At 35.3% G+C, this 14,790-nt stretch overlaps 1 protein-coding gene across 1 annotated transcript in view; it reads left to right on the top strand.

Moving 5' to 3' along the window:
- Positions 1 to 14,790, top strand: part of PCDH15 (protocadherin related 15) — a 1,777,335-nt gene that overhangs the window by 441,124 nt on the left and 1,321,421 nt on the right. The window contains exon 3 of the mRNA XM_058436255.1: positions 2,179 to 2,254. The gene's annotated coding sequence lies outside the window, so the exon portion shown is untranslated. The remainder of the gene's footprint in view (positions 1 to 2,178; positions 2,255 to 14,790) is intronic.

Genomic DNA, 14,790 nt, shown 5'->3' with positions numbered 1-14,790 from the left:
GGGGAATATCTAGCTATTCCTGGTGTTTGATGCTACACTCAGAGCTAATGTCCAGTCAGGAGGTCACTGCATAAACTTTCCTCCTATTGTGGTTATTGTTGATTAAACAAATTGAGAAAATTTTACTTAGTCTTTGCAATATCCATTTTATAGCTTTTGTTATTAAAGAATGTTAAAAATGATTTATATCAAGAGTTTTCAAAATTTGTTCTGTGGAACCTTGGAGTTGTATAAAATTGTCTCATATGCTACCAAGGGGCCACAATGGGCTTGGGGTCGGGGATGGGGTGGTGGCGGCAAATCTTTAGAAGATCCCATCACACCTCATCCATAATTTGTCTGGAAAGGATTTGCTGCTATGTTTTACATATTGCTATTCAGCTTAAATTTTATTGTGAAAAATTGCTGAATACACTGCTTATTGTTTTTATATTTTGAATATAGTACTATTTATTTTCTCCTTTAAGATAGATATATATTAATCCCCAAACTATTATAAAAATTGACTTGTATGCATTTCTTAATTTTTATTTTATGTAGAGATCTTTAATATCTATGAAAAAGTATTTTAAAATTTCAATTTATATGCTCTAGATTTTTATAAATATGCATCTCCTTTTTCGGGATGTTATTTAATGTAGTTAACTTTAGAACCATTGTAAAATAACATTTTTTTCTAATTATTTCCACTTATTCAGTAGATCACAACCAAACTTTGGTTGTAAGAAATAAATCATAGTTTTGTTTTCCATAAATTAAATGCATCTGTCAATTTTATATTCTACATGTTTGTGTTTGAAACAAAATATAGCTATTTCCACTTACTTCTGTACCTATTTCTTGACATGTACATGGGAGACGTGAATAATTAAGACATGTTCTCTAACTTTGAAATCAAAACACAGTAGAAATGATACCAATGTTGGCCGGGCGTGGTGGCTCACGCTTGTAATCCCAGCACTTTGGGAGGCCGAGGCAGGCGGATCACAGCAGTAAGCAGAGACAGGACCACGGTGAAACCCTGTCTCCACTAAAAATATAAAAAAAAAAATAAGCCGGGCGTGTTTATATGGTGGCGCCCGTAGTCCCAGCTGGTCTCCAGGTCGGTTGAGGCAGGAGAATGGCGTGAACCCGGGAGGCGGAGCTTGCAGCGAACCGAGACTGTGCCACTGCACTCCAGCCTGGGCAACAGAGCAAGACTCCGTCTCAAAAAAAAAAAAAAAAAAAAAAGAAATGATACCAATGTTAAAATCTCTAACAACTTTTATAATTTCAACTTTATATTTCATCATCATAAAATTAATTTATTTCTACTTTGACAAAGCGTAAATACAAAAACTGTGCCCCTATGGCAATAATAAAGTTATTGTTACAAAACAATAATGGTATAGTATAAAATTTTGAAATCCAAAAGTGCTGTATTGCTGGGAGACTCACACCTGTAAGCCCAGCACCTCTGGAGGCCAAGGTGGGGGAATCACTTGAGCCCAGAAGTTTGAGACAAGCCTGGGCAACATGGCAAAACTACACCTCTACAAAAAATATAAAAATTACCTGAGTATGGTGGCACATATCTGTAGTCCCAGCTACTCGGGGGGCTGAGGTCGGAGGCTAGCTTGAGCACAGGTGGTTGAGGCGCAGTGAGCTGTGATTGTGCCACTGCACCCCAATCTGGGCAACAGGGCAAGACCCTGTCTCAAAACAAAATAAATAAAAATAAAAATGCTAAAGAGTCAAAAGTAACTTTCAATCTATATAATTGTCCTTAATTGTCTTGAATATGTGCACCGTATCATAAAACATCATACATTTAAAGTGTCATTTAAGGAGAATTTATGCAGTACTTCATTGTTAAGACTCTGGTGAAATGGCGGACTCTGGTCATACAAAATATACAGGTGAAAGTGATTTTTCATTTCCTCAATAAATAATATAACCTGAGGCATAGATCTGCATTCTGAGAGTTAAGTTTTAAATTAGACTTAAGTTTTCTACTTTAAAACTTATATTTAAGATTCTTGCAGTCTTTTACTTATTTATTTTTGAGAATTTACAAGAATTTATTTTAAGCATAAGAAATCTTAATAAATGTGTAAGAAAATGAATTGCTCGTATGTTTTGCACTAGAGTAATGACTTTAATTTTGATGTGGTATTGATCAACAACTCTATTCTATAGGAAAATGGAAACATCATTCCCTAGAAACAGTTGAAGTTGACAGACCTAGAGGTTGACAAAGGGACACGACACTAGGGTGAGTAAAGTGATATCCTCCTTTATAATTTTTTCCTTCTCCTTTGAAAAATAACAATACATTACATCTATATTTCACAGTGAGTTCAAGAACTGTGTATGGAGTTAAATTTCCAGGCACTGTTCAATGTCTTTAAGCAGATATATGTTATGTTGGATTCACATAAGCTAGAAGGAAAGAAAATAGTTAATCAAATAGTAAATAAAAGTCTTTCCCTAGAGAAGTGAAATACCCGTTGTTTCTCTTTTAATACATTTAAAACAAGCAAACCTTCTACCTAGTTTAGATTTATTATTCTTCATTGATTGTTTCATTCTCTTGGAGAGAACATTCTGGCAGTAAAGTAGTAGACACATTGCATCCGTCATTGTGTGTCAAAGGGCCATTAGGTCGATGGCTCTTTTTGAACTTTGTTGTTTCAGAAAACCATAGCTGAGTATTATAGGCAGAAGTTTGACATTTTCAGGATGAAAATCAATTTTCTTTTATGTGTTTCTGAAGTGAGGCTTGTGCTTCAATTGCAGAAGAATAGCTTTTATAACATTGGAGTAACAAAATAGAAATTAAAATAAAATTTGGTTAACAATAGCTTCAATGAAAATGAGGAGAATTGTATTTCAGTGGTATTATAATATTTTAAATCCATTGAAATAGAATCTGAAATTGAAATTTATGGAAAAAGGTACAGAAATAGAATAATGTCTACCAAATCAAGGTAGTAAGGAATAAAATTTATAAATAAAAACTCAGAACTGGAACATGTTTAAGGAAATCAAATATTATTAAAGAAGAAATATATAACTGTAATTTGCAATTTATGATATACATATATGTTATGCGTATATAAACACATGACTGCTTATCATACTTGCTTAATTTATCTCTTGCTCCTGGCTCCAGAAAAAATGAAAAAACTCTCTTGTGTCCACGAGTATATGAATAGCATTTATCATAAAGCTGTGGCAAAGTAGGCATTTGCTACTCTTTGCTACTGAATATGTTAAAATACTAAAAATAAAAATAATTTTACCATTTTATAATTTTTAACGTATAAAATGCTGTTTTGCAGCGAGATTTGTGGAGTTTTTATAAAAATAAAGATTTGAAATAACTTTCTCTTTTAGTAATAATAAATTATATTTTAAATAATATGCTCAAGTTTTAAAAGTGCTGTAGGTCCTTTTCTGTGTACCTAAGACATTTCTGTGTCAGTACACTTAAAAGGATATGAGGCTGAGCCATAGGCTTTATATTTTTCAACTATAATTTTATTCCTCATATATGCATATTTAAATTCCTATGTAACAATATATTTCAGATATTTTTTCATGCAAAAAATCACATGAAATTGTTTTAAAATTATGATTTCATTGTTTGTTGAGTATACAAAATCATGAAAAGAATACTTGAAAAGACAAAATTTTCATGTCCCCAAGATTCTTGCTATTTAGAGTTCAGGTGAGTTTATGATAAACTTTCTTTCAGGCCATTCAAATAAAAATGTAGCACAAATAGCTTATTATTGAATAATTATTAATACCATATAGGTTCATATGTTTTCACATGCACAAATAGATAGATGATGGATAGATAAATAATTATAGACCAGTATCGAAATTTCCAATACAAACACTCTAATATGTGACAGTTCTCAACTCTCTACCCTTCTGTATAATAAATTCCTTGAAGGATTAGGGTAAGTACTCTACACGTACACCTTTTCAATCCACTTGCATAGTAAGAGTGTGTACAAATGATGACTAATAATGATGAGGTCATTTTGATTCAGTTTCATCAGAGGTGTAAAATGGTAGTCATGAAAAACATAAGACATCTTTGGTTTTTCCTCTTTGAGATTTTGTGGATTTCTATTTTTGTCCTGACATTAGTACAAAGAAAATCTGTTTCTCTTCTTGGACAATTAAAATACTGTTGTTATGTAATAAATCAACAAGAGCACGAATTATGAAAATTATGAAAAACTTTGGTAATTTTGCAGAAATATCCTCAATACTTAATTACTTAACCTTTCTAAGATGTTACTTTTTTTTACTCCAATTGTATTACTTAAACATTTTTCTTACAGCATTTTGTGTATCTTATATATCTGTTTAAAATTCTTATTATAATTAAATAAATATATTTAACACATATATTATTCAAAACAACATTTTACATTGATAGGTGTTATTAATGATGTTCTCAATTGTCTTAACAAGTCAAGGAAACAAAACATTGACCAAAAAGACTATTAAAAAAAATCAATAAATTTTATGTTGAGTAGGTGAAACCCAGTTATACCACTGACTGACAAAGTACGAGATGAAGTTCCTTTAGTATCTGTACTCAAGTACTCCAACTTTGTCAGATTTTTTTTCTCATGTAAAGGCTTAAGTTGTGTAATACCAAACAGAGACTGAGACTCAAACTTGGGTCTAACTCCACAACCATAGTGGGCTCTGCTGAATCGTGTTGCCTCACCATTGACAACAGGAAGGCCTCTGGTCTGGGGTTATGTTACCAGAAAGGGGTCCCAATCCAGACCCCAAGAGAGGGTTCTTGATCCTTGTACAAGAATGTATTTATTAAGAAAGTAAATCAATAAAGAATTGCTACTCCATAGGCAGAGCAGTGGCATGGGCTGCTTAACTGAGTATACTTATGGTTATTTCTTGATCATGTGCTAAACAAGGGGTAGATTATTCATGAGTGTTCCAGGAAAGGGGTGGGCAAGCCCTGGAATTGAGGATTCCTCCCTGCTGTTTTAGACCATATAGGGCAACTTCCAAATGCTACGATGGCATTTGTAAGCTGTCATGGCTCTGGTGGGATTGTCTTTTAGCATGCTAATGCATTATAATTAGCGAATAATGAGAACTGAGGATGACCAGAGGTGACTTTCTTCACCATCTTGGTTTGGGCAGGTTTTGGCAGCTTCTTTACCATAATCTGTTTTATCAGCAGGGTTTTTGTGACCTGTACTTTGAGCTAACATCCTATCTCATCCTGTGACTAAGAAGGTCTAATCTCCTGGGTATGCAGCCCAATAGGTCTTAGCCTTATTTTTTCCAGCCCCTCTACATAATGGAGTCTCTTTTGTTTGAATGCCTCTGATAAAATCAGTAAGTTTTCATGATGTATAAATCTGAGGCTGTGGGTCTTTATATATTGAATGTAACTTTGTGAGATAGTTCTAAGTAGTCTGTTTGGAGTATACATGCATCAACATAGTTATAATTCCTTATGGACCTATCTAACCACCACATGGGTTCATCTTGCCCAGATATAGCTGATTTATCAAGATAGGGGAGTCGCAATAGAGAGAGTTTAATACATGTAGAGCTGGCTAAACGAGAGACTAAAGTTTTATTGCTACTCAGTTCAGCCTCCCACAAAATGTGGAGGCTAGGGCTTTTTAAGGACAGTTTGGCAGGCAGAGGGCTAGGAAAATGGCTGAGTAGTTGATAAGTTGTGGAAAATGGTCCTTGTGGACTGAGTGTGCTTCTGAGTTGGAGCCACAGAGTAGTCCCTGGCCTGGGTGGAGTCTTCAGGTTTTCAGAAATGCAAAAGTCTGTAAAAACACCTTAAAAAGCCAATCTTAGATTCTAAAATAGTGATGTTAATTACAAAAATAATTAGAGAAGTTGCAGATCTCGTAACGTCTAGAACAATGACTGGTAATTGTTTAAGTCTAAGTTGTGTAATACTAAGCAGAGGGACTGAGACTCAAACCTGGGTCTGACTTCACAGCCATAGTAGTTTCTACTGTATCATGCTGCTTCTCCATTGGCAATAGGAAGACATCTGGTCTGAGGTTATATTACCAGAAAGAGGTCACAATCCAGACCCCAAGACAGGGGTCTTAGCAATATGCAGGCCCCTCTCAGCCTCCTAACCTGGTGGACTTTCATTAGTTTTACAAAGGCAGTTTAGTCTCTGGGAAGGGCTATTATCATGTAAACTATAAACTAAATTTCTCCCAAAGTTAGCTTGGCCCATGCCCAGGAATGACTAAGGGCAATTTTTTTTTTTTTTTGGTTCCGCTGGCCATACTCCTTTTCTTTTTTTTTTTTCTCTTTTTTTTTAAATTTTATTATTATTATACTTTAAGTTTTAGGGTACCTGTGCACAACATGCAGGTTTATAACATATGTATACATGTGCCATGTTGGTGTGCTGCACCCATTAACTCGTCATTTACATTAGGTATATCTCCTAATGCTATCCCTACCCCGCCCCACCCCACAACAGTCCCCGGTGTGTGATGTTCCCCTTCCTATGTCCATGTGTTCTCATTGTTCAGTTCCCACCTATGAGTGAGAACATGCGGTGTTTGGTATTTTGTCCTTGTGATAGTTTGCTGAGAATGACGGTTTCCAGTTTCATCCATGTCCCCACAAAGGACATGAACTCATCATTTTTTATGGCTGCATAGTATTCCATGGTGTATATGTGCCACATTTTCTTAATCCAGTCTATCATTGTTGGACATTTGGGTTGGTTCCAAGTCTTTGTTATGGTGAATAGTGCCGCAATAAACATACGTGTGCATGTGTCTTTATTGCAGCATGAGTTACAATCCTTTGGGTATATACCCAGTAATGGGATGGCTGGGTCAAATGGTATTTCTAGTTCTAGATCCCTGAGGAATAGCCACACTGACTTCCACAATGGTTGAACTAGTTTACAGTGCCACCAACAGTGTAAAAGAGTTCCTATTTCTCCACATCCTCTCCAACACCTGTTGTTTCCTGACTTTTTAATGATGGCCATTCTAACTGGTGTGAGATGGCATCTCATTGTGGTTTTGATTTGCATTTCTCTGATGGCCAGTGATGATGAGCATTTTTTCATGTGTTTTTTGGCTGCATAAATGTCTTCTTTTGAGAAGTGTCTGTTCATATCCTTTGCCCACTTTTTGATGGGGTTGTTTGTTTTTTTCTTGTAAATTTGTTTGAGTTCATTGTAGATTCTGGATATTAGCCCTTTGTCAGATGAGTAGGTTGCAAAAATTTTCTCCCATTCTGTAGGTTGCCTGTTCACTCTGATGGTAGTTTCTTTTGCTGTGCAGAAGCTCTTTAGTTTAATGAGATCCCATTTGTCAATTTTGGCTTTTGTTGCCATTGCTTTTGGTGTTTTAGACATGAAGTCCTTGCCCATGCCTATGTCCTGAATGGTATTGCCTAGGTTTTCTTCTAGGGTTTTTATGGTTTTAGGTCTAACATGTAAGTCTTTAATCCATCTTGAATTAATTTTTGTATAAGGTGTAAGGAAGGGATCCAGTTTCAGCTTTCTACATATGGCTAGCCAGTTTTCCCAGCACCATTTATTAAATAGGGAATCCTTTCCCCGTTGCTTGTTTTTGTCATGTTTGTCAAAGATCAGATGGTTGTAGATATGTGGCATTATTTGTGAGGGCTCTGTTCTGTTCCATTGGGCTTTATCTCTGTTTTGGTACCAGTACCACACTGTTTTGGTTACTGTAGCCTTCTAGTATAGATTGAAGTCAGGTTCATGCTAAGAACTCTCAATAGATTAGGTATTGATGGGACGTATCTCAAAATAATAAGAGCTATCTATGACAAACCCACAGCCAATATCATACTGAATGGGCAAAAACTGGAAGCATTCCCTTTGAAAACTGGCATAAGACAGGGATGCCCTCTCTCACCACTCCTATTCAGCATAGTGTTGGAAGTTCTGGCCAGGGCAGTCAGGCAGGAGAAGGAAATAAAGGGTATTCAATTAGGAAAAGAGGAAGTCAAATTGTCTCTGTTTGCAGATGACATGATTTTATATCTAGAAAACACCATCGTCTCAGCCCAAAATCTCCTCAAGCTGATTAGCAACTTCAGCAAAGTCACAGGATACAAAATCAGTGTACAAAAATTACAAGCATTCTTTTACACCAATAACAGACAGAGAGCCAACTCATGAGTGAACTCCCATTCACAATTGCTTCAAAGAGAATAAAATACCTAGGAATCCAACTTACAAGGGATGTGAAGGACCTCTTCAAGGAGAACTACAAACCACTGCTCAATGAAATAAAAGAGGATACAAACAAATGGAAGAACTTTCCATGCTCATGGGTAGGAAGAATCAATATCGTGAAAATGGCCATACTGCCCAAGATAATTTATAGATTCAATGCCATCCCCATCAAGCTACCAATGACTTTCTTCACAGAACTGGAAAAAACTACTTTAAAGTTCATATGGAACCAAAAAAGAGCCCGCATCGCCAAGTCAATCCTAAGCCAAAAGAACAAAGCTGGAGGCATCAAGCTACCTGACTAAGGGCAATTTAGAGGTTAAAGGCAAGATGGAGTTGGTTAGGTCAAATCTCTTTCACTGTCATAATTTTATCCCTGTTACCATTTTTGCAAAGGCAGTTTCACTGCTGTTCGGTTAAATGAATTTGATCACTAAATAATTTGTGCACACTTCTAAAATTTCTGGAAAAAATACATTTTGATTTAGTATCTTTTTACATCAACACTATGTGTATTGAAGTTAAAGAAACGTAGTTATTTTAGAAGGGATATAAATGAGACCTACCATAGTTTCTAAGGGAAAACATTGAGGTTAAAGAAAGCAGTAATTTAAGAACTATAAGAAAATACGGAAAGTTCTACGTCTAACGGAATTTATAATTGTGTGATCTATCCACATTAATGTATTTAAAGTCTGATATTCCTGACTCCATTTAAATTAGATTAAATAATTTAAGTCCGACGTTGTAGATTCTCCCTCAAGTACATTTGCTGCTGTTTTGATGTTAATTATCCACATCACTCAGGTAATTACCACCTAACTTGTTTATAGCACAAGGTATGCTGTAACTTTTTATCTCAAGGAAGCTTAAGTATTTCTTTTATCATGGGCCAGAGCAGTTTTCTGTGTGGCTTAACTGTGTGCTAGAAAATTACTAGAATAATAAGCACATTCATAGAGTTAAATATTAACAGATGAGGCAGTTACTTGAAGGGAAAATTACAAATCATTTTAACAATTTTTTTCTTGCACTTTTTTAAAACAGCATTTGCCAAATCCGATCCTGAGGTCGCTTGGCCTGAGAAGATAAGGTCCGTTAAAAATTTTTCTGTGGTGAAAATAATTTTGACAGCTCAGGAAAATTATATGAAAATTTGTAATAGTAATCAAAGGGTTAGAGAAGTTCTGCCATCAAGAAAAATGCTAAAAATCTGTTTTTCTAACATTGTTTTATAACCTTCCTAATAACAGTTTGCAAAGTTTTTCTTTAAAGGGCAAGAGAGTAAATAGTTTGGGCTTTGTAGGCTGTACGGGTCTCTCTGGCATCTACTCATCTCTTCCTTTATAGTGCAAAAGCAGACTTAGATTTTACAGAAATAAATATGTGGCTCGGTTCCAATAAAACTTTATCAAACCAGCCCACTGGGCTGGATTTGGCCTGTGTGCTGGAATTTTCCAACCCCCACCAATATTATAAAGAGGTAGTTTTAAAAAATGTCTGATTTGGAAATCTCTGTTTTAGATTTTGTACATAAATCTCAAACTCTCTAAAATTGTATTCATAAGATAGCTCTTCCTCTTTGCTTGCTCTCATTCTTGAGAAATTTGTAGCAGTAGAGGAGGGCATGAAGAAGGGAATCACTTTTTGCAGAGAATAAACTCTTTCAGCCTTGGTACCCATAGCTATCCCACCACTATCACCTTTGTGCTATATACTGTATGACTAAGGAAAATGAATCACATACTCTTCCTGCCCTCAAGGAACTAGCTCTATGGTCTACTGGGAATGAGGGTGATAATTTTGCAGATGACAAGGAATGTGTCTGTTGTACATAATAATACGATAAAATGTGTGATATTAATGCCACGTGAGCAGTAACAATTTCCCCAAGGAGATTAAAAGGAAGAACATAATTTTGGTTACAAGTACCAGGCAAGGCTTTAAATGAGAGATAATGCAGGCAAGGCTTTAAATAAGAGATATTGCTGTAGATAAGCTTGTAAAGAGTATTCCTAGACGTCAACAGCCAGTGCTGCAGGGGAGAAAATTATGAGAAAGTATTGCTGCTAGATGGAAGAGCATAAATAAGGAAAAGGAGGTGGTAATGGTAGCAAATAGTCACTTAGCAGGAGCATATAGTGTTAGTCTGAAAAGTCAGTCTGCGTCAACAAGATGCTCATAAGCTACCATATACTTGATCCAACAGAAATGCAAAGGTGCTGAAGAATGTTAGCATGATAGGGACCCCTTTCATTCTTTGATTGAGGGGGACCCATTTGCCCTTAGGTAAGAATGGTACATATTTAAAATGCTTGATGATGCTGTTAATATTGTCTAGCCTAAGTAGTGACATAGCACGTGTGTTAAGTAGTTTCGAGAGTTTTGGGGACCAAAAAAAGCATTATTTGGATATTTCAGATGTGAATGAATATAAACAGTAAAACCTACAACACCTCCCTTCCCTCTGCGTCCACCTCCCACCAAGACAAATCTAGAGCATGGCAGTTGTTAGCATGTTTTCAGTAGTGCAAACATGTCAGGGCTGCCTCCCGGACTGCTTTCAACTTTCCTTTAGGTGGAGAGATTACTGCTGGCTCTGTAGTCGTTGTGCTCAAATTTAAACCGAGGAAAAAGTACAATCTGCACGAAAGCTTTCCTCTTTACTGTGAGAAAGCCAAACTTTCTCAGAAGCACAAATTTTTACATTGATATTTTATGACCCAGAACTGGATCACAGGGCCGCTTCTCACTGCTAAGCAAAACAGAGACAACAATTATTTGGCTTTCTTCTCTTTCATGTGGGAATTGAAAGGGTAGAAGAAGATTTGGAGTAGCTTTAAAGATGCCTAAAGGTGTCCAAATAAATGCTTAAGTATTTTATGAGAAAGTTCAGAAGCACATAAGATGGTTTTAGGCAAACTACTTCATATATTTCTTTTTCACATTAGTAAATATAACCTGATAATTTTATTGAGAGAGGAAAAAAAACTGTCTTTTGCAAAAGGATAAACAAAGATGTAATATATATGTTTTGTATATATTATATCTTTATATATATCTCTTTATATATACTTATTCATATATCTTTATATATTTCTTTAAAATATATACATAATATATCTATAATATCGATATATCTTAGGAAATATATGTCTCTTTATAAAGATATATAATTATATCTTTATATATATATATCCTTAAGATATATAGGTATATATTTATTTACACATTTACAAAAGACAGTTTTTCTTTTCTCTCTCAATAAATTTACAAGGTTATATTTATTTTGTCACATCCTAGTCTAACACATCTAGTTGTGTGTGTGTATGTGTGTGTGTATATAACTTAGAGAGATCTTTATATAGTGTATGTATAGGTAGATATAGATATATATCTTTATAATATATATAATATGTGTGTGTGTATATATATATAAAATATGGTAATCTTACCTCCTAAAGGAAATTTGAAGAGATATATATATAACTATATATAGATAGATACAACTGGATTTATTAGTCTAGGATGTGACAAAATATTCAATTTGAAACCATATTAGCAGCTTTTTAGATTTAATTTTATTTATGAGTGGTTCATTATAGTATGAAGGAGTTGTAAAACTTTTAAGGACTTTGCAGTCAGAACTGAAATATAATCCCAAGACCACCATTCACTAGCTATTTGTCTGTACTAAAGTCATTTAGCCACTAAGGACATCAGCCTCCGTTTCATCATTTTTAAAATGAGGAAATAACAACCGCCCTTCACACTGCGTAGGTTTGTTGCAAGGCCCAAATGAGGTGATATTTTTAAAATTGCTTCATCAACAGCAAAACACTCTAGCACTTCTCTCTATATATCTTGATCTCTGTTTTTTTCCTCTCTCTCTCTTCTCCCTCCCTCTCTCCCTCTCTTTCTGATACACACATCCCACACACATTTCCACATAAAGCTCCCTGCTCAATCCCTTGAGATTACAAATGCCATCACAGAGATATATCAAGTGCCTCTGACAGCTTCTGGCTTCTGTTACTCAGTTTGTTTTTTTCTTTTTTCTTTTTCTTCTTTCTTTTTTTTTTTTTTTTTCTTTAAAAAAATTGAATCATGCTGTTAGGTACCCCTTCTTTAATGATTTCGTGTATTTGTCACTTCAAAAGCTTTTATTTTTGACCCCAGACCCTCTGAAAACCTGTCGATATAATCAGCTGTTATTCAGTTTGTCTGAACATTGAGGTTCATACCACAACTAGAGAAACTGGTAGTGGAGGCATTTCTGTCTTGGAATATAATCAATGGCTGAAATAACTTTTGGGTCATTAAGAATGAAGATTTCCCCTCACAAGGTAACAGAGGATTTGGAAATATTTAAAATGTGGAATGTCAGTAATATTATTCCCCATCACTCCCACCTACCACTTTACTTCTGTCTCACATCTGTTTATATCTAACACAATAGTAGAATCCCAAAGCATTAGTATCCACATACCAGATCAGAAATCCAAACCCAGCACTCATTACCACTAGCTGCATATAACATTTTTATAATTATTAAGTTGCCACTCTAGAAGAGAAGAAATGTAATTTGTGTACATACAAATATGTATGCGTGTGTGTGTGTGTGTGTGTGTATAAAACATGAATTTTTTCACTTCTAGAGTGGCAACTTAATTATAAAAGATATATGTATATATATATACACACATATACACATATTTGTGTAATTTTGAATCTAAATTGTTTTGGAGCTATAGAGCATAATAAATTTACCAATAATTTGCACAATATTTATGTATCTATGTTAATTTTTTAATTTTTTTATTATCCTTTAAGTTCTAGGGTACATGTGCACAACGTGCATGTTTGTTACATATGTATACATGTGGCATGTTGGTGTGCTGCACCCATTAACTCGTCATTTACATTAGGTATATCTCCAAATGCTATCCCTCCCCCCTCCCCCCACCCCACAACAGGCCCCAGTGTGTGATGTCCCCCTTCCTGTGTCCAAGTATTCTCATTGTTCAATTCCTGCCTATGAGTGAGAACATGCAGTGTTTGGTTTTTTTGTCCTTGTGATAGTTTGCTGAGAATGATGGTTTCCAGCTTCATCCATGTCCCTACAAAGGACATGAACTCATCATTTTTTATGGCTGCATAGTATTCCATGGTGTATATGTGCCACATTTTCTTAATCCAGTCTATTGTTGTTGGGCATTTGGGTTGGTTCCAAGTCTTTGCTATTGTGAATAGTGCTGCAATAAACATACGTGTGCATGTGTCTTTATAGCAGCATGATTTATAATCCTTTGGGTATATACCCAGTAATGGGATGGCTGGGTCAAATGGTATTTCTAGTTCTAGATCCCTGAGGAATCGCCACACTGTCTTCCACAATGGTTGAACTAGTTTACAGTCCCACCAACAGTGTAAAAATGTTCCTATTTCTCCACATCCTCTCCAGCACCTGTTATTTCCTGACTTTTTAATGATGGCCATTCTAACTCTTGTGAGATCTTATCTCATTGTGGTTTTGATTTGCATTTCTCTGATGGCCAGTGATGATGAGCATTTTTTCATGTGTCTGTTGGATGCATAAATGTCTTCTTAATATGTTTTTAATGATTTTATATATAGATAGATAGATATAGATAGAATGACTGCCTTCACATATGTGTTAAGATACTTTATTGTGAAAGTAATAAAAACGTAACTAAAATTGTCACACAGAATACAGCATATTCACTGGCTTTTGAATCTGAAGGTCTAGAATTCCTTTCAGGCTTCAGGCAAGGGCTGACCCAAGAGTTTAGCGATATTACTATCTGTCAGTTTTTACTTCGTTGGTCATGACTTCATTTTAAGACAGTCTTCCCTCATAATCCCAGCCTATCCTATTCCACTTTCAAATTTATATGCATAACACTTTCAACAGTCACCAACCCCTCTCTGTTTAGCCCACCATTGTAACATATCCATTTCTGAACCAATAGATGATTCTGTGTAGTGCTTATTGACTTAGCTTAGGTTACAAACTCCACCTCTGGAATAAGGTCATTATCATCTTACCCATAATCACAGTGATCTCTAGAGATTGCAGCTACTGAAATCAGAAAGATGCAGAGTGAGAATAAGTAAAACCTATTCTACTTCTGTAATAAGAGGGTCAATTTTACATGTGCACGTAGGTATATTTATCGTCTGGATTCTAACTCCTGATAGAAAGCATAAAGACAGATTCTCCCATGAGTGAATAAAATAAATTTGTCCTCATGAACTATTAGGTTAATACACATAAAACTGCCACATGGAGGTGCCAGTTGGTCAAAAATCAGCAACTTCATACCATTCAACCTAGAAGGCCACCTTAGGGAAAACTGGCCACAGTTGCTTTACCTATACCAAAGACCACAACTATCAGTACATGTAATATCCTCCATTGTTTCCCTAGCCTATTTACTATATCTGTGTGGCAATGATCTCATTAGTTTTCCTGAAATTGTATGTTTTCTTAATTTTTCCAAAAGTTTTAACAAGATAGA

The sequence above is a fragment of the Hylobates moloch genome, unplaced genomic scaffold (assembly GCF_009828535.3).
Source record: "Hylobates moloch isolate HMO894 unplaced genomic scaffold, HMol_V3 SCAFFOLD_3, whole genome shotgun sequence".
Classification (NCBI taxonomy): domain Eukaryota; kingdom Metazoa; phylum Chordata; class Mammalia; order Primates; family Hylobatidae; genus Hylobates; species Hylobates moloch.
Note: the sequence above shows the minus strand (reverse complement) of the source record. Positions and strands in the feature narration are given on the sequence as shown.